At 37.3% G+C, this 19,115-nt stretch overlaps 1 protein-coding gene across 35 annotated transcripts in view; it reads right to left on the minus strand.

Moving 5' to 3' along the window:
- The window catches only part of TENM2 (teneurin transmembrane protein 2), a 1,465,234-nt gene that overhangs the window by 784,153 nt on the left and 661,966 nt on the right, over positions 1 to 19,115 (minus strand). For all 35 annotated transcript variants that reach the window (XM_083799339.1, XM_083799310.1, XM_083799353.1 and 32 more), the window contains one exon: positions 18,643 to 18,717. The gene's annotated coding sequence lies outside the window, so the exon portion shown is untranslated. The remainder of the gene's footprint in view (positions 1 to 18,642; positions 18,718 to 19,115) is intronic.

Below are 19,115 nucleotides of genomic sequence, written 5' to 3' on the forward strand. Positions count from 1 at the left end.
TCTTGTATGACAAATATACAAGAGTATATTTTCACATACTATAATGGGGCTTTTCTACTTTTTCCTAGGTTTTTGTTTCTTTTTACTTTTCAGAAGCATTGATTGAGAAAATAGTGCGCACTCTTCAACTTTCAAATGGAAAAACACAGCAAGCCTGTTAGTTTCTGTAGATATTTACAAGTTTATATAGATTTTTTTTCTCTCTTGCTACAGCAAAATACAATGGAAGAAATAATTCCTGTTCATATTAATGCTCTTTCAAATGTTAGGGTCTAGTTTATGTTTACATCTCATGTGGTCCCCTTGTATCTGAGATTACCAGTTATCCAACTGCTATTACTAGCTTCATTTCTGCTAAGTACGAATAACTTTTTTCAAAGTCCTAAAATTGTTCAGATGGAGCTTGTTTGGATGCCTCCTTAAATGGATATATTTGTCATCATTTCTCTGTTGTACTAATTTTCATTGTCCCACGATGAAGATAATTTGAACCTATGGGTATATTTCTAATGCTTCTAGAACTTCTACGCTGTTTTCATTTACCAAGAACTTATGGGACTCCAACTGAAACTGAATCCCCTGTGAAAATACTATCCTTTTACTCTTGCTAGATTATAATGAACATAATTAATAAGATAACACTAGGCAATTCAAATACTGTGTCAAACACAGGATATGACAACCAGAGCCCAATAGACCCAATTTTATTTCTATTAAAGTAATGACAAAATACCTGCCAAGTTACCAGAGACCATGCCAAGGGAGATTAAATCTTGTTAATAGCATAGAAAAATCTATATTACTTCCTTGAGATTGGTGATAAAAGATTACATAAATATTTTCCCTTATAGGTAACCACTAACCCACTTGTGCTTAACTGTTAAGTTCTTTTTTTTGGAGATAAGAAACAAGAAACACTCCTGGTAACATACTTTAAGCATGCAGATTTTTTTGGTTCAAGTTTCAGAGCTCGTTTCCATTCCCTTGGGGATATTGTTCCCCGGTGCTTGGAAGAACTCAATTTTCAACCAAGGCCACAAGTTGGTATATAGGAAGAGTGATTACTAGTTTAATTTATATGCATATATGAAAAAAATCTATATAAATACGTGTATAACCTAACTTGCTTTCATTATAGTTTTTAGTTAACTTGTTTTGTTCAATAGATAGGAAAACTTCAGGCATTGTCAGGCACCGTAAAGCACTCTGACACTTGAAAAAATATCAGGCCCTTAGCATCTTGGTCCTGCAGCAGAACTGCAAGATTCATTGTTATAACGTAGTTGAGCACATTAACAATACGTTCCTTTAAAATCTCTAATGAAACTGCTATTTCCCATAACATTTCCCCAGCATTACTGTTATTTAAATATGACTCTAGCTCCCTTGTCATCTATCTTGCTTTTCTGTAAGCAGATTATAATTGATCAGACTTATCAGTAATGTGGTATCTTGAGTTTATTATTTCATGAACTTTATTGAAAGGGTCTCTTCTTCCTCTGTCCATAACCAAGGTGACTGTGTACATGCTGCTTATGGTAAAACCGACCATTTTTGCAGTTGTATCACTATGCATGTTAGCATCCAGGTTTTTTTCCCCACTACAACCTTGAGGTCTCTCAGTACTATTTCTTCAGTCATTTCCTCTCAGTTGTATGAATTTTCATTTTCCCACAATAAACTTTCCTAAGCTCATTATGAGATCTTACCAAAAAAAAGAATATTGACAGATACAAGGCAATACTTTTATTTTCTCCCCTAGAATTGCTGAACCGTGATGCTGCAAAGACAACCTTAAAAATCATCCCAAACTTCTCTGTAATGTTTCCTTCTCTTTTTTTTAGAGGCACATTTTTACTAGGCTGCTTAAGAAATTGATTCATAAATTCTAAGCCACGTTTATTCAAATGAACTGCAGCCGGTGCCGTAATTACAGCCAACTGGGAGGTGCAATTGTTATTATTATTTTTCATTACTTTGACATATGAAATAATGTTCTTTCACTGGTCAACATAATTCTGTCTCCACACTTCATGTTATGCTCTAGAATCTTCCTACCTCATAAGAACATCTGAGCAAAATTCATCTACAGAAAGTGACAAAAAAATCAATGAAAGTAATTGTCAACATGACTACTATTGACTTTACAATACCATATACCTATGAACTTTTTTTTTTTTTTTTTTAAATACTGATGGAGATGCTTTTCCTAGCTGTCATGTCTGGGACAGAATTTTGGCTTGGACAGAGTTAGTTTCCTTCATAGAGTCTTCTATGATGCTATGCTTTAGACTTCTGATGAAAACCGCGGCGGTAGCACTCCGATGTTTTGGTTGTTGCAGAGCAGTGTCCCATTGAGCCGAGGATGTTGCAGCTCCTTGTGCTGCCCTGCCAGTGAGAAAGCTGGGGGTGTACCTGGAGCAGGGAGAGGACAGGACCAGGACAGCTGGCCGAAGATAAAACTGGAGTAAAGGAGGAGGGGGACATGTGGAATGACAGCATTTGTCTTCCCAAGCAGCCGTTCAGCATGATGAGCCCTGCTTTCCTGGGAGCGGCTGAACACCTGTGCCTGTTGATAGGACGTAGAAAACGGATTCCTTGGTTTGCCATGCTTGTGCATGTGCACATGGCTTTTGCTCTACCTCATGAACTGTTCTTAACTCAGCCCTTGAGTTCTAGCACTTTTACCCTTCTGATTCTCCCCCCCATCCCACCTGGGGAGAGCGAGCAAGTGGCTGTGTGCCAGGTTAAACCACAACACTATCAGAGGAATAAATTTTAAGGACGCAAATCATCAGATAAATAAAATTAATTATAGCAAAATTACTCAGTTATACCTTTATTTTGAAAAAAATATTGGTAGTCCTGATAACTCTGGGGGTGGTTTCTTGGTTCAGATAAATAGTAGCTGACTTTCCATCGTAAATCGTGATGTATTTTTGTATCTACACACAAAAAAAAATCTTGTATGTTTAAATGTTTGCTCAATCTCTACAGCAAATATAATATTTATGGCACTCGCTTATAACAATGTACTTGCTTATGAACATTAATGTACCTATTTCCTGTAAATTGTGTATGTGGAGAAGAAACCTGACTAATGAATACAGATATCTCTCCCCACCCTACAGCCAATGATCACAGTGAGAATATTTAGTCGCTCATATCCACGATGTTACTATCTATGATCCAAAACTGCAATACTTGCAAAAAAAAACCACAGGGGGAATATTTTATGGCAATAGAGTTCCTCAAAGATGCCACCATCTACCAAAGTAACATTTGCAGACTTTAATTATTATGACAGTTTACAGGAAAACTGTTGAAGAAATCTACCACAAAGTTAAAATGATTACACAAAAGAAGCTTCTCTTTCAATGGTTTGATGCTATATTCCACCAAGATATACATAGAAAATACTATCATACGCAGTTCTGAGCATAAAATTAGCCTAAAATGGGAGGACTTCATGTGGCTCACATCTGTGAGCTTTAGTATACTTAAGAATGCTAAAAAACAACCAAGCAAACAAACCAAAAAAGAAAAAAAACTTTCATGAGGCACTGACCTCAAGGAGAGTTAAATCCAGAAAGAAATTAAAAGTTATTTGAGAAAGAAGTAAACCTGCCTATTTCTGTTGTTAATTCTGTAGAATGGATAACCAAAGCCAGCAAGCCAGAATCTGCTTCCTGCACCTTGTAACAGTATTGCAACTTCACCATGCAGACTTTTCTTATTACTATTATTTCTTAGAGTCTTATTTCTAGGTATCAGTTATGCAAGCTATAAACTTCGATTTCTTTTCTTCGTGGTTGTGGACACAAACCTGGAACTGCGAACACACAAGTTTCCAAGAACAAAAGAATAAAACCAGAATATTTGAATCTTAATTTCAAGCTGATCATAATTCATACGGGTTTGTTTGCTGTTTGAGTACATAGGATTATCTGCACAAAGACTGTATCTGAGTTAGTCTCACCAAACCCTGTACTAACAACATGGGAAAGAATGAAAGATTCTGACCTAAAATATATGTAGAAGAGTTAGTAGTCCCTGACCTTTCAGACTTGGATGATGGATGGACAAAGCGTCTTGTGAGATTTAAAAGAAGCTGAGAACTCCAGAAAGGGCAGCTAGCAATCCAATATCAGTGATAAAGACAAAGGTCAGAGGGCAAATATTTAAAAATTACTTGGTACAAGTGAGGACAGCAGTAATGTCACGTCATTTCTTTAGAGCCTCTGAATAATAATTTCCCTTAGATCAAGACTCAAACGAGCCTTACAAAATGACACTGTAATCCCCCTTTGGAAAAAAAAGTTTCTTTAAAAGTAGCAATGGCCTGAACCTTACTGCATCAGGAGTAAACAACGTTACTTGGCCATGCAGAGGAACTGCACCACAGCTGACTCACGGCTATGAAAGATTCCTCCTCACCAGGATTCCCACAAGACAACACAGGCAGCGCAATGCAAGAAAGAAAGGGCCTCAGCAGAGATTCAAAGTCATCAGAAATGGAAGACTTCAGTAGTTACTTTATGAGTTCAGACATATACAGACAGGTTAAAAAGTTCTTTGCTGTGACAGTAGCTTTTCGCCTGTCCATAGTTCGGGTACTTGTATTCCCCTGTCTGTGACACTGTGTCCAACACAAATGGCAGCTCACAGAGAAAGGAAAGCTGCGTAATCTGCGTCCACACACAAAAGACAAAAAAACACTGCTTTAAGCATTCTAAGCTTCTTGTGTTGTGCAATCAATGGGAAATCAATGGCAGCAAAATATTTGAGCTTCCAGTGACGCGTGAGCCCTGCTGCCCGTGAGGCCACACAGGCTGGGAAAAAGGAGCATCTTTCCATAGAAGACTTCATCCTGCCCAAACGGACATGAACCCCTTGTTCCTCTTTAAAATGCTGGGGTCTCCAAGGCATGAAAGAGCAGTATAAAGCTCTAAATCTACGTTACTTAGAAAAGTTTACACACAAGACACTCAGCACTAACTGGAGTGGGAATATATCAAACTAAAGACACTGATTACAGTAATTTTTTTTTCCTGAGCTTCTTACCTCGATGAAAGCTATAAATCTGAAAGTTTTTACATTTGTTTTTGCATTCCCCATTTTTGATAGAAGAGAGCATACAGACACATGATCTGCCACTTCGCAGTAAACGCATCCACCTTCATATCTCATAGTGCATTACATAAACCAGTCTTTGGGTAACATAACTGTAATGTGAAGTGATAAATGCTGAATACATCGCTTACAGTAATAACTGCTTGTGTGCAAAATGGAAGTCTAAAGGCATCACAATGCTAGGGGAAAACATTCAAACTCAAATGGGAATGGCAGCTGTACAGAGTATTCTCGCTGTCCTCTCGATGACTTCACAGCACAACTGGACAACATTCCACTAATACCATTTCCAGAACAACAGCAAAAAACATTTGGCTAATCTGGTATAAGATTCCCATGTGGATGTGTGGTATTCAACCAGGATTAATCATGCCCATAATGGATAGTAACAAACACAAAGCCTCTATTATTAAACCCTAACTTCAAAGTCATAACACTTCCCATGCAGTAGCAGCACAATTCGTAAATTAAGGGAAGCATTTGACATTCATTTGTTAAATAACCTGTTTCTGAAATGGAACAATGGGTCAAGATAAGTCAATTACTATTTACACATTTATCCAGCTTGATGACTGCTGTAGTCATAGGTAAAGCACACACTTGTGTAGGAGAGAAGGCTGTTGACAGCCCAAACCTAACCCTCTAATTTGCAGCAGCCATCTTCATTCCCAGCCTTGCTCTGCACCATCCCCCTTTCTGGTCACCCAACCTCCTCCCCAGCACAAGGGAGCTTTGGCAAGGGCAGCAGATTGTTTTAATTGCACTGAACAAAGCAATGTATTGCTGAGCTTACTCTCCCCATAGCTAGAGCCACAAGATGATGAGTTTTGAATTTGCTCCAACTGCTACATGCTGCCCTCAGCTGGGGTTGGAACAAACTTTGTCTCTGGAGAGGGGCAAATGCCAACACTTAGAGAAGGAAAGGGTGGAGAGGAGGAGGAAGGACTCAGCTTTATCTTTCCCTTGTAATGCTGTGTGTTACTAGCAACGGGCTGTAAGATTAAGGACAAATTAAGAGTCAAAAGATGAAAACGAATAGGCAAATTAAAAGAAAATGCAGGAACAGTGGGAAGTGATAGAAAAAACACATGGAATGAAATACTTGTAGTAGCAAAGAAGCAAGAGAATAAGGAAGACAGTCTTCAGTCACTGTTTTTATAGGAAGCTGTTTACCCAATGCACAGAGACTGGAACATAACTTGATTAACAGCCAGTGGAGTAAAGAATATTTAAAGCCATCTATCATTGTAGGAAGTAAGTTCAAGTCTATATAAAAAGAAATACCAAACTTGCTGGCATTTTAAGTAAGACAAGGTTAGATTATTTTAAATTAAATTTTAAATGCAGGTAAAATTTATGATTTGTTGTACAGCTGCTGACATTTTTTTCCCCCAGACTCCTGGAGAGACTAGAAGGCTTTATCTCAAAAAAAAAAAAAAAAAAAGAGAAGGAGTACAGGAATCAAATTCCTGCTGAAAACATGTGTAAGTAAAAACATTCAACCTGCTGTATTTCATGGTTCTGATCGCAATCTCTAATCAGCACAGTTCATTGGCAACAAACAGAAGAAAAATCACACAGGTATGTATAGGAAAGTAGAAAAGCTAGTAAAGTAGTTTTGTAGAAGTACTAACAACCCTTCATTAATATTCAAGAGCAAGATTCAGCCACCCTACAGTTGATTTGTATCACCAGTTACCCTATGTAGTCCTTTATATTAACACAAAGTTCATCTTAAATAATTGAACCATCTTGGGTAGCGTTTTATACTTGTTCTGGATTGATGCATGACTCAACAGTCATGCAAGGAAACAGCCAAGGCACTGGTGTCTGCCTGCAGAGAGGTCTGGTGGTTTAAAATAACATTTTAATTTGAATTGTTATAAGGTTAAGAGTGGGATTCTGAAAAGTTCACGACAAGCAACTCCACAGGCCATTACAGCTGTGATCATTTGAACTTAAGTTCAGGGTGATTTTGTTCTAATGATTCAAATTTCATTTTTATTTAGCAGCTTAGTATGTTTCTTTAAGTCAAGCCATTGCTCTTAAATATGCCTCTGACACCAGGGTTGAGGTTACCTCAAGATAACTGCAGACAACTCATACACAAGCCTTGAAGCAATATCTTTTGAACGTATGAGCAAATCCATTTAACAAATAATCAAAGGCAGAAAACAAATAGGTATACGTGAGCACAGTTTTCACAGAACTTGGAAGCTGCCTGTTCTTCCATCTGCTGCTGCTAAGGTAGCTACTAAGTCATCGCTGTAACTGCAGTTAAAGCTTCATTCTTGTGCTGGTATTTTCTTCCCTTTCCTTACCCAAATGAACCATTAACTGCCTCACAAAGATCTTGTTCTATAGAGATCCTCAGCCTGCAGTTTTGGACTCAGTCTTTGGAATAATAATACCCACAGAATGAAAGCAGATAAGACACCACCAAAAGTTTCATTAAAACTACTGATCAGAGCATGAACCTTACTCAGGTATTACACCTGCAGCCAGAAGTTCATTTAATCTCTTTTTCTTCCTAATTGGTACATCCTAAGCTGGAAGGTCTGCTTAGGGCAAGCTCTATTTCAGGCACCAACCCCATCTCAAATGCTAGCAATCCCTGTTACTCACCGAGTGCATCACTGATTTGTTTACTAGCAGAACTGCCACTTGTCAGACTGCTCGCAGTATTGTTGTTTACAAGTTGCAGATGTAAATCACGATATAAGCACAGCAAGGTGACAGCATCAAAACGTCCGAGCTCCTTTGAGGAGACAAGATGACAGGGAACAGAACAGACCTGCTCAACTGTTAATTTGCTGACACCGAACGTAGGTTGCCAATTTTAGCCAATATTTTTAGTTTTAAATAAAATACACATAATTGATCTATAAATATAATTGATGGATATCATGTGGAGAACCCACCCCACTTCACAGAGGGTCACAGAATAAAGCTGTCAAAGGAGGGACAAAGTAAGAGGGCATTTGGAGATGAAATTTTGTCCCAAAGTATGGGGAAGAGAAGGTAGAACTGGCATGACAACTTTGCCAGGAATACAACAAATTTTGAGGAAAAAAACCATAATTGTTATTCACTTCCACTCAGTAAAATAACTTTGTTTCACTTTGAATAGCTTGTTGGTACTTATTAAGGCAACAGTTGGATTCAAACCTGTTGTTGCAAGGAAATAAAAAAATAGTCAATAGAAAGTTGTTTTTTTGGTCATGGGGGCACAGCTTTTTCTGAAACACAGCTAATCTATTGTGAACCCTGTGGGTTCCAGCTTGGCCTTCACATAAGATGTAGAGCTGGGGAAAAGGGAGTGGGAGATGATGAGCTTTCAGTCCCCTGTTACGTACCAGACCTAAAACCTACAGAGGTCAATGGAAGCATTCCTGGTATTTTTCATTCTTCAGATGTGTTTCAAAGGTTGTTGACTTCTTTTCTTTTTAAGATATTTCATACATGTGAAATTGATCATACAAACAGGAACACAAGGTAGACACATAACAGATTTTCTACTGCCTATGGTTTTTCCTTATTAGCACAAATTAGTCCCAATTCATCATTCCAACTTGGAATTAAAAAAAAAAAAAAGAAAGTATATGCTCTGAAGATAGCTTCAAAACTTATAGCTACTGTCTGTCCAGAAACTTGATATCCACATCTGTAGAAAAGCATCTTAAATTTTAGGCTGTGAGCAGAAGATGACTTAAGCTGGATGCCTAAACTGTACATAGGCTGGCTTAGGAACTACTGAAAAGTGTCATTACGAAAAACAGAGAGGCGTTACAAGAAAAAATGAAGTTTCATATGTTTGGACTCCTGTAGGGATGGTACCTTGATGTCCAGCCACCTGGGCTTCAGCATAATGGCTACAGGGTGGCAGGGTGCTGCTGCACCCATTTCTGAACAGCGGGTTCAAGGCAAACCCAAAATGAAGTGTTTAATGGTTTTGTTGTTGTTGCTTTTTATTTACTTTGTTCCTCCTACAAGAGACCAATGGCTCTAAGTGCTCAGCAAGTTTGCACGGCTATCAGTGACTTAATTTCTTAGCACACGTACAAAGGACAAAATGCTATGGTGCATGTGCTACATTAGGACATATTAACATCTTGTGTATGCACTCAGGATTACTTACAAACAGAATGGAATGAGATGACAGCTGGTTTTCTTCTCTGCTTCTTAAGACAACCACCAACAAAAAGACCACTAACATAATAACAGAGATGCAGTAAATGTTACTGTCTGGAGATTCAGATATTCACCTTTATAATTGTCTGTCCCAGACCAGTTGAAAATCAAATAGAAGGACGGCTTCTTACAACTTTCTAGTGCTGTTAACATCATTAATTGAATTACTGGAATAAGCATTTGAATCAGGAAGATATCAAAAGAATACATCATTTCATCAAATCTCACAGGGAGGAATGGTTGCCTTCAGAACATTTCATTCCGCAAAAACCATGAGTAATGTAGCAGGGACAAAATACAAAGAACAGAAGGCAATCTCAGACTCTCTAAACGGGGGCACTGTGTTGTCATTAATGACTAACACCAGAAAGTGTCTAGAAAAGCTGCAACAATCAGCATAAGGGAAACTGAAGCAATAACATCACACTTTCACAGTTATAAAATCTCTCTGACATGCTTGGCAAGGAAGTTTGGTGTAAAGAGAGTAGTATACGCGGGATGTAGTAGCAGCAGAAAAAGAACGAAAAAAGTCTTTCCATTCATTGATTAGTCACAAACTTGTACTCAAATTTCCTTCAAACTGATTAAAAAAATAAAAAAGTGACTGTCCAACAAAAGAGAAAATACCATCCTTTTAAAGCAAAAGCTCAACAAGGCACCATCAAATCTAACAAACCTATGGCAATATCCTGTACATTAGCCTACATGACTGGATGAAACTACAGTCTGTCCCAGTCTGTGGAGGTCTACAGATAGCATTTTGAGAGAGACAGAACCTGTAAGGAAGTCCCAAATACCCTTTGCAATACTCTGTTTGTGCCCATAATTCTTTTCCCAGCAGAAAGTTTAACTGAACTGTAAGTTTTACTAAACATAGATTCAAAAATAGAAGAAACTTCCATTTGAAGAAGCTCCAAGTCTTTTCTTCTCAATTTGAGGAGACCTCAAATACAACACCTGTGTGCTTAGAGCATGCATGCAACAGTTTTCAGTACCCATGGATATAATTTTCTTTTTTTTTCCCATGACCACTGTGCTCTTTTTCCTATAAAGCAGCCTCCCTTCCCTTTTTGGTATTCTTATTCTAAACCATTTTTCACATAAAGCCACATTTTGTAAATAATGTGTGTAAGGCCCATAATCCATCCTTTGTTTGCAGCTGCACAACTTTGCATGAAATAAATAGGTATTTGGGTTATCTCATCACTGCACTGAAGCAAGCCCAGGGACACACACTGTACATTGATGGAGACTGCTGCAGGCCAGGCAACCCCTAGGTTCCATTTGCCTTTGTCAGCTAGGTGACCTCACACTAACAATTTGGGCAAAATGCTCAAGAAATTAAGTGTTTGGGATCAGACTTCTTTTCTCTTTCTTTTTTTTTTCTTTGACGTACCACAGTTTGCCTGGCAAAACACCTTCTGAGGTATGCCTCAAAATTTCTCCAAGCTATTGGGGAGTAATTTCCTCAGCCTAATCTCCTCCACAAGACTGTGAAAACTGTAGGATAAAAGGGGAACTGTGGCGATTTACCTACTAATTAGCTGCTCTTATTAAGAAGAGCAAGATAATTGATTTTAGGATGCACTACCCCTTATTAAGGCCTAATTAAACTGTATATCAAAGACTAATTAAATGGCATTATTCCATCTCACTGATGAGTTTTGATGCTTGGTGAATAGATTTGGGTGAAGATGAACACACTAATAGATTTATAACCCACGCAGATAACTATAAACTAAGAAGCTGAGCAAAGGGAATTTTGGATTATCTAAAACTAACACATTTATTGGTATTCCTTCACACTGATAGCTTGAAGTGAAAAAAGTAAAACATTTGAACACCTGCTGAGCATTGCAGTGAAAGGAAAAAGACAATGAAGAGGCTCTCTATATAAACAGTTTATTTAAATATGTAGGTAATTTTTGTAGACTGAAGAATTGCGTTTGTGAAAAGGATATACACTTTCGTTGCATATTTCTCTATTCTGAAGATTTGTGTAGATACTACAGCTCAAGGGACCACAAGTAATAGGTGTTATTTATTTCTGCCGTTTTTCAAAAGCATTGAAAAAAAGAGACAGTGTATGTCTACACCTCAAGAATTATTTGAATACATGATTATTCAGATATCTTGTGGCATTCCAGGTTTACTTTGTGCTGAAAAGGAATAACGGGACAGGATTATATGCCTCCAGTTCTCCCAAATAGCCTTCAGGTTGAAATAATTGAAATAAACTGAAATAAAGAAAAGATGATGTTTTGCTTTTGAGCAAAAGGAATAGCAGAGACTGAATTTGCTAAGATTCTCAGGTTTTGGATCCTTCACTCTTCTTTTAAATGAACTCATCTGTTCTCAAATAATTCCTTTAACAATCCATGGGTTGGCTTAATAAAAAAACGACTTACTGTAAATTTGTATGTGTAAAGCAAATCAACTCTAAGCTTTAATACCATCAACCTACCCCCTAAATAAAATGTTTTGTCCTCTAGACAAAATTGCTCTGACAATACAAACTCACCTTTTTATTTAATCTGTTACGTCATGGCCCCAGAGATTATGATGAGCTGTCTCTTAAAGCCCCAGCGTACTGCATTGCAATGTCTCCTGTATAAATCACAACACCCCCCCCCCCCAATAATGTTGACTTCCTTGCAACTTTGGGGTATATTTCCTTGTTTCTAATAGTTACTTTCACTAGTAATAGGATAGCATGCACACAGGAGCAGTCACACATCATTTTTTCATTCCTTATTGGCCATGCTATAACTATCCAACAACAATAATCTATAGCTTTTGGACATCTAAATTAAACATCACTCTGTAGTGACTGTAGGGTATTAACCTGAAACTGAACTTCTGCAGGTATAAAATTTAATCTGTATTACCTGAAGGATATTACAACATGAAATATTCTTTTGGTAATGCAAACAGAAATAGCAGTACTGCAAAGGGAACAAATATTCATTTCATCATTTGCACAAACCATACTTATAAATAGATAAGTGAGCAAAGAATTTGTGTAAACAGTCTTTCAAGAACTAAGGGCATGATAAACCATGCAGCGAAGCAATATGTAGGAGATTTTTGAGCAACGATTTAAAGGAGTTTACTCGCTGCTTTGTACAAAGCAATTTATTTTTTTTTTTTTTACATATGAAGAAAATTATATCCAAATACCTAAATGCCACTAGAAAAAGCTTTCAGCTTTCTGAAGAGAAAGAAAGAAAATGCAAATAATCTTAAATACCACATAAATATATAATGCTTTTCCTTCTTCAACTTGCATGTCCTATCCATATACCAGAACACTAACAGCTCGATTGATAAACATATAGTTCCACGTACTTCTGTACCCATGCACGTTCATGTTCACAGTGTGCATGTTCATATGCAAAAATGTTCAGAAGCAAAGTTGCTGTGCAACTTCGCATCATTTTAATCAACATTTCTTGCCTATCGCTCAGATTCACTATTACAGTATTTGCCAAAACAGCAGGTGAAGAATGGGTTCCTCCAGTACTTCAGAGTCAAAACGCAGATGATGGACAGCTACTAAACCAATGTGACAGGCAAAAAACGATGCTCCAAGACCTTGACTCAATATTTTCACTGTCCACCTTTCCCTCCTAACTTGGTACTTTATTAAAAGCTAGTAGGTAATCTTTCAAAGCAAGTCACAGCACAATTTTTTCTCCCCATGTTTTCTTTTCTCAGATTTCCTGCTTTCAATATTTCTGCTGGCATCTTCTGATTAACACCTTGAGAGCTGACAGTACCATCATAGTGCTTTCATACTCTACTTCAGGCCTCTTTCTCCTTATACTTAAAACAGAGACTAGTATTAAGTGAATGCAACCTTTGATCTAGCCATACAGTTCCTGTGCTACTGACTTGAAAAGGTACCTCACTATTGAGTAAGAAAACATTACAGGGAGAAAAGTCAACAGTCTGGAGCATCCACATTAATGTGATGGCACTGTCTATTAAGGGAATACTTATTTTACTACTCATTGCAGACTTTGGTACAGGAGTAAAAGAGAATTTATTTCTCAACAACTATTTTGAAGAAGTCTACTCACAGAATGGCAAGAACTCTTTTTGGTGCTCAACATGCAGCTATGCTGGAAGCCCCTCTTCCCATTTTGTTAAATATGTTGACAAGTTGACAGATTTGGCATTGAATACAGGACACAATACCAGAGAGAAAAAACAATTCTCTCATTTAGATATTCATGATGCTTACTGGATGAAAAGGTTTATCATTTGGGGAAGCTGAAATGAGTTTTTTGTTGTTGGTTACTCACAGAGTAACAGGAGCATAAGTAGGCTAAACTAAAAAAAGAGCCACACCCTTTTTTGCCCCCTTTAATTTGTGCCTCCAAGAGGAAAAATTTGACAGTACTTAATAGCCAAGCTTCAGCAGTTATTAAAAAGCACAATATAAATAATATATTACTAAAGAAACAACCAATGCTAGAACTTGCTAACCAGCCCAGCAATTAAAGCATTAGATTTGTAATCCAAACTCAGTGATAATATGATTGATGAGCTTCTCCAAAAGGTGAACATCCTATCCTGGCTGCAATTTACTACTGCACAGACAGCTTTCTTCCAGTGAGCAGTAACTAAACAACACGGTGGACTTGGATGCTCAATTCAGGCCTCCTGCCCTCCATACGAGGAGTCGACCTGCTCTTCTATAGCCTTTCTATCATTAATGAGAAACCTACTTCCATAAATTAATTAAAAATGAGTGCATAATACCAACTTTATTGACTGTTCTCTGTATAGAGAAGGGTCAGTCAGGGAAGTGAGTCACTAGTGAGAAGGGTCACTAGGGAAGAGGTGAGCAGTTCACACAGGACAAAGAGATGTACTTAGTTTCCCTTCCTTTTTAACAAAAACATAAACAAGAGAGGTTTGGGAATTGATTGCATTTGAATGTGCTCCTGGTCTCAAGTATCTACCATGCCTGTTTCCAAGTGGACTGTAAAATCAGGGCATAGAGTAGACTTGGAAAGAAACAACAACCACCACCATACACACAAAATAGATGGTGCTGATCACTTGTTTCCTCAATTTCTATTTATATTTCTTGAGTTTTTATAAACATACACATTTTGATAAAGATTGAATCACACTGACAAATTTGTGTCAGCATATACAGTATTTTTTACATATCAAAGACTTTATACAGTTTTGTTGAAGATTATAACAGCAAAATGTGTGTCTAGAAAATGAGTTGAAAGTGACAGTTTCACGGACGTCCTTTTATAACTTTCCTTTGTAATTCCGACTTGTTTGATGTATTTCACACCATACTGACAGTGACATTAAAAAGGTCACAAAGTACGATGCTGACCCTACACATTCCAAGCATTCCTGCTAAAAATCATATCCAGCACGTATGAGAATTTCAAGACCTATCAAAATCCTGAAAGACAGAACAAATCCAAAATTTGATGTGATTTTCATTATAATACTAAACAAATAGCTTAGGATTCGTGGTGTTTTGCTATTTGTCTTGTAAAAGAAAGGAATAGAACTCACAAAAGAACATTATTTCTCAGAAAATTTTAGATTATCTCAACACTTGGGCAATGGTCCATGCAAACCTTCAGGAAATTAATGCACTAGCTGATGAAATCTATATAAACAAGTATTCAGGAAGGCCAGCAATGATGTGTAGTAATAAGTTAGTTATAACTAATAATAGAAGTCAGCACTTGTATCTTCGCTGTATTCTGGAAACGATAGGATCATTTTTTTTCCAGCGTAACTAAAATGGTAATTAAAAGCTGATTTAGGATCAAAGACAACCTCAAGGTCATAAGTATTTGTAGCTGGCTGTGAAGTATTCTCATGAAAATTTCTTGAAAGTGGATGCCCTATTCCAACAGCAGTAGGTTCGCAGGAGCCAAAGAGAAAAACAGTTTTCCTCAAAGGTTTATACACAAGTGAAAATGAAAAAAAAAAAGTGAGCTTTAAGGAAAAGAAAAAAAAAGTTGCTAGACTACAGAAACTAAGTTCATTTAGTTGAAGATTATTATAAAACTACATTTACTGGTCTACTTGAGGTATCTGGAAAAAAAAAAAGAAAAACCCAACACCACTAATGAGCAAATATCGATTGCCATGGGGAAGTCAGCATTATTTCAGCAATTCTTTTTTCCATCTATCCAGTGCTTTCACAAGACGCCAGCCATTACAACAGCTTTGCTTTTTCTTCAATACTGGCAAAATCCTCGTTTATAATCCCTGAAGATACTGACTTCAGTTTGTATTTAAATTTCAATTATTTTCTTCCATTGTGCAATAGTTTCCAAAACAATATACCTAACTTTTAAAAGCAATTCCATAAATACACAACATTTTGAAGTGCTCTTTTGCATATTATATCAGTCGGCAAAATGACATAGAAACAGCAGCATCATTTTTATAGAGGCAAAAAAACCTGCCTCCTCAGTCCCTCCTTCAATTGGTTATCCTGCTTGTGGCCCTAAACTACCTAAATAAGTCTGGGATCAAAATTAAGGTATCGGTTCCAAAATCATAGAATCATAAAGGTTGGAAAAGACCTCCAAGATCATCTGGTCCAACCATCTCCCCGCTGCAGATGTCACCCACTAAACCTTGTCCCTAAGCGCCAGGTCCAGCCTTTCCTTAAACACCCCCAGAAACAGTGACTCCACCACTTCCCTCAGCAATGATCAACCTGTATCACATGAAGGATATTAAAGACAAAAATACAATCTCCACACAGAAGAAATATGATTAATTAGTTTTGCACAAACCATGAGCTATTCAATTACCTGAATCTCAAGAAACAAACAGAGAACGTGGCTTCAAGTTGCTGAAATTTTCCTTACATTTTCCTTAAGTGAAATTACCATAACATGAGTCACTGTATCAATATAGCTAGCCAATATGCAGAACGCAAAAATAATAATAAATAAGTAAAACACACCAGTCACCAACAGATGATGTGCAATATTATTATACATTTTAATCCAGTGGTTTGGGACATATTTTCTGAACTGCATTTACTTCCTTTTAAGAAGTTTATTGGTTAAAATCTATTAGTACAACTATTTATTCCAAATTGCTGTCCTCACAAGCAACTTGACCAATTCACTGAAAGACTTGAAGGAACCAGTATAATGAATACAATTTAAAGGATGACCTATGATAAAAAATACCAAGTTTGGAAGTTTTTTCTCCCCTAGTTATCAGTGATGAACGCACAACACATGAATTGATAGCTGAAAAGTGCACTTGAATATTTGAAACCTGCTTAGAGACTGATTACCTTTCAGGTGTCACTGCCTAAAAAAAAAAAAAGTGAAAGATCAGATCCAACAACTTGTTCATGTGTTATGGTGTATTAGCATAACCGATTCCAGAGTCTTTGGGACCACAGAAGCCAGCAGTCACTGATGGGAGGGGATAAGGATGGGTAACAACAAAGAAAGTCAGGTGATAGAGGAGGATTATGATTTCCCAATAGTACGAATCTATGTTTCCCCAGGTTTTTGAATGTATTTTGCCCTGACAAATGGATGCATTTCGTCTAAACTGACTACTAATGTTTTCCAGAATAATCACTATTTCAAAGTTTTCAGTGCTTTAACTCAGTGTTTTGCCTAGCTGTACTGTTTACGTGCTGAGGATTTTTCATCTTGTAGTTTCACACATCCTGCATATATCAGACTTGCCTCACCAAAACCAAGCAAATGGTGAAATCATGGAAGTAGCATTCTGAAGCGTTACTGTGTTGAAACTCAAAACTCAGAAATAGGTCTTTTCAATACATGCCTGACTTGGCAACGGAATGGGAAGCTAGAGATGGATACAAAGCCTCGTGTCACCAATTTATATGTGCCATAGTCTTTTGCTGACAAGATTTCTTTTTTTGCTGTGAGAATGAATCACGTTTTAAAACACACCACTAAACACCTAGAGAAAGGGAAAAAAAATGCTAGGGCAACACACAGGAACAGAATAAAACCCTCCTCAGTAACTCCTTATAACAGTGAACTACAAAATAGTGACACAGCAGTTTACCATCTTCCTGCATCCCAGTCTAAACAATACAGTAATAATCATCATCAGTTTAAGTACTCAAAAAGAGTCATGATTATGTCTTGTGTGTTTAATTATCAACAAGGAATCAAAGCACTGTGAATAGCATACCCATTTTTATTTACTCAAATAATTTTATTACTTCCTAATAAAAGAAGGCCAAGAATGTGGAAGCAGTTTGCTGCAAGAGCGTGTCAGTAGGAAATTTCAAAAGACACAGCCTGTGCTATAATAGATGTTGTCTATTCTGCAAAGCACAAGGCTATCAGCATAGCCCAGAAAGCAGATCTACAGATAAGGTCCTCAGAATCAGTGTACTCTCTTAAAAGACCATCTCATTCACTGATTTTGTGGATGAGAGGTTGTGGATGTCCCATCCCTGGAGGCATTCAAGGCGAGGCTGGATGTGGCTCTGGGCAGCCTCCTCTAGTGGCTGGCAACCCTGCTCAGAGCAGGGGGGTTGAAACTAGATGATCTCTAAGGTGCTTTTCAACCCAGGCCATTCTATGATTTATTTCTGGGTGTATACATATGTATATATAGAAACTAAAGTTGCAGGTATGTATAAGTACACATACACACATAGCCATATACACTGTACATTATACGTATAAATGCACCCGAATACATGTATAATCAAGGACCTAATCTTGAGGATTTTAACATACAAGCATTCCACAAGAGAGTCCAAGAACAACCATTACATTGAACAACTTTTTGAAACTCCCACAGACAACAAGCTTACATACCAGCTGCACCACAACCAGAATGTGTTATTTCAGAAATAAAGGGCACAAGTTCGTAAGCATGACAACAAACACAATGAACACCAATAATATTCTTTATAGAGAAGGAAATATTTGAGTAAATGTTGCAAAAAAAAAAAACACTAAAAACACAACTAAAGGTACTAACCAACTAGACTTCTCATACATGACAAAGAAAAATTCAACATATTGATACCAGACAACTGCAAAAAACGAAAAGATAAAACAAACACAATATGCAACTGCCAAAGTTAGACAACAGCACAGGAAGTGGAAGTATTACTAAAAAACTGAACGCAAAATAACCAGAACAGAGACTTGCACAGATATTTACTAGCAAGACTGACAGAGGTTACTGCTGGTGTTGAGAGAAATAACGCAGACTATAGAATTCACAAGTTCTTTTGATGAAACATTTTTCAGAAATTTTCTTTACAATACGCTTGCTGTCATTTGTAACCATTACCTTAGAGGAGACTTTCAGCAGGGGATCAACTCCAAAAACACTTCACAGAGAGGTGTTTGGATTTCTCTGTTGAGTCTGAAAAACAGAAAATCACTAGTTAAAGCCATCAGCTTATGACACTGAGGCAGCACTGGCAAAAGTGATAGAAAATACGTATATAAGAAATCTGCCCACTGAACAGAGAATGTGCCAAGGAGAGAGGTGGATTAGCAGTTTATCTCAGAAGTGACAGATTTCTGCATTTCAAAAGTGCCATGCTGGAGTGGGTGATGGAGGGACTTACACAAACAAGAGGAACCTGTGGTTCACCAACCGCCAAGGGTTTTGATTTGATTTAAACCCTATTGTAAAATCCTAAGATTAGCCCCATACAGACACTTTCCCCCCTTTGAATTTCAGGACGATTTATTTCAGGGAGGTTGAACAACACTGGAAATATATCCAAATAACCTAAACATATAGAGTGCAAATAA

Source organism: Anser anser, assembly GCF_964211835.1.
Source record: "Anser anser genome assembly, chromosome: 14".
Lineage (NCBI taxonomy): Eukaryota > Metazoa > Chordata > Aves > Anseriformes > Anatidae > Anser > Anser anser.